General features: G+C 35.6%; 1 protein-coding gene across 1 annotated transcript in view; it reads right to left on the bottom strand.

The window, feature by feature from the left end:
• The window catches only part of LOC143038926 (uncharacterized), a 457,906-nt gene that overhangs the window by 2,404 nt on the left and 453,002 nt on the right, over positions 1–2,500 (bottom strand). The gene's annotated exons all lie outside the window — the stretch shown is intronic.

Here is a 2,500-nt window from a genome sequence, read left to right as displayed (position 1 = left end):
ATCATTTTGGTCATTCTCCTTTGTATTGGTATAGTGAATTAATATCCATTCTACTCAGTAGGATCACTGAGGAAGGGCAACTGGCATCCTTAAGGAAATGCCACTCACTGGGATCACTGGAGGTCATTTGACCAACCGAATAAAGTATTTGTGTGGGTATGTGTGTGTGTGTGTGTGTGTGTGTGTGTGTGTGTGTGTGTGTGTGTGTGTGTGTGTGTGTGTGTGTGTGTGTGTGTGTGTGTGTGTGTGTGTGTGTGTGTGTGTGTGTTAGTGTTATGGACCAAAAGGTCTCCTGACTGCATGCTCCTCCTTTGTTATCCTTTGTAATCCTTTGTGTGTGTGATATTTTGAGTGTATTACATTATATGCAAATTTAGGCAAACAACCAATCATATGTACACAAATGCAGTGACAAGTAGTCATTCATGGCATAAGCAATAATTTGAAACATGGTATGGTAAATTGGAGAGAAGAGAGAGGACCCCACGAGCGTTGATCCTTTCCTGTATACTACTACTAGGTATCTTGAAACTAGATAAATACATAGTTATCATCATTGTTGTATATATTGTTAAAATTACATTAAAATATTGCATATGTCATTATTAGAGCCCGGATTTCTAGTCCTAAAAAAGTGGTCAAAATAGCGCAAAAAATATGGTCAAAATAGCACTAAAAAAAGTTGATATTGCAGGTATCATAGCAAATTAGTTTTTATTTCTAGCAAAATAGTTCTTATTTGTAGCAAAATAGCACGTAAAACTTTGCTAGTTTTGGCTAAAATTCAGCAGTTTTCTTTCATGTGTAGGCAGCTATAAAAACTGAGAGAAAGTTATTATTTTAATCGGAAACTATATAATTAAAAAACTATAGAATAGATAAAAAAAAAGTAATACTTAATAATTAAACATTGTTACAAGAAATAATTAACATTTCATTTATATTTTCCGTTGTAAGCGACAATCTTCTATCTGAAAGAATCATTTTCATTTCTGAAAATGTCCGCTCAACTTCTACTGAAGTGACGGGAGCATACTTAAAGTATATTTCGGATACGCACTCCATCGGATTGCTTCACTTCTGGCATTTTATAGCAGGTTCAATCACTTGTGTAACTGGTAATGGCGTGACTTGCACAATTCACGTGGAATGCAGATTAGGTACACACGTGACACATATTATACATTGCTACAATGTATTATTATACATTACTATTATATGTAAACATAACCCATTTTTAATTTTTGTTGCTTATAATTTCATTAATTTGACAAAAAAACAACCCACTTTTATCTTTTAATTATATTCTAAATTTTTCCTCAATTATATTTCTTGCGTTTTCTTTAATAGGAAATTTAAAGAAAGTTGAAGTATGGCAAACTTAGTTATACTAATTATTTACTCAGCGTTACTTGATAATTAAATTATTATATGTTTAATAGTACAGATGCGTACTACTACTTTGTGCAGGTTTTATAGTCATTTATTGCATAATGACTACTTTTTGCCTTTGTGTCTGGTCAAAATAGCGTATATAGTAAAGAAGCATTTTTTGCAATAATTGCACATTTTTATTTGCATTTATAGTCGTAATAGCAATAATAGAATAAATGCTAGAAATCCGGGCTCTAGTCATTATCATCATTATTAGACACTATTAATACTATTTCATCCATTATTTATATTATTAATATCATTAGTCCAGTCCATGGGCAATGAGTCAACCTGGAGGTTGTATTTCTATAAAGCTAAGTCTGTTTATCTATATACGAAGGCCTCTTCCCCTTATAAGGAATGGAATAAATGTAAAATGGAAAATGCAACCCATAGGCTTCAAATTTGCCCTCCCCCCCCCTCTCTCTCTCTCTCTCTCTCTCTCTCTCTCTCTCTCTCTCTCTCTCTCTCTCTCTCTCTCTCTCTCTCACTCTCTCTCTTCGATCCTGTTACCATGCCCTAGTGTTCCGGGCACAAGTCTCCCTTTGGGGTCACTTAGGGCAATTAGGCCGACCTGGCCATATTGGTCAAAATCTACAGATTGACAACTCTTTTGACATTCTTCGGGGTCATTTCGGTGACCTTCTTCGATTTGGCCCACGGGTCAAAGATCATAAGAAGTACTGCTACTAGTAATGGTAGTAGTAGGGATACTGATGTTTATAGAAATGCTAGTAGTAGTAGTAGTAGTAGTAGTAGTAGTAGTAGTAGTAGTAGTAGTAGTAGCAATATCGCTGCTACGACTCCGAGTAGAGGTAGTAGTAGTAGTAGCAATATCGCTGCTACGACTCCTAGTAGAAGTAGTAGTATTAGTATTGTTAGTGATATTGCTATCCATAATAATAGTATATTTCCCCCCCTTTCCTTTTCTTTCCCCTAATATTTCCTGTTACAGGAACTCATCCCTTGACACCGAGGAGATCAGAACTTATGAAGAGTGGATACAAATGGACCATGGTTCATTCACTCGATTAACCTTTGCGTCAGGGTGAGCGGGTCCGAGACG

This window comes from Oratosquilla oratoria, chromosome 25 (genome assembly GCF_046742065.1).
Source record: "Oratosquilla oratoria isolate Oo_2021 chromosome 25, ASM4674206v1, whole genome shotgun sequence".
NCBI lineage: Eukaryota > Metazoa > Arthropoda > Malacostraca > Stomatopoda > Squillidae > Oratosquilla > Oratosquilla oratoria.
The sequence above is the reverse complement of the archived record's forward strand: the minus strand, read 5'-3'. Positions and strand labels throughout refer to the sequence as shown.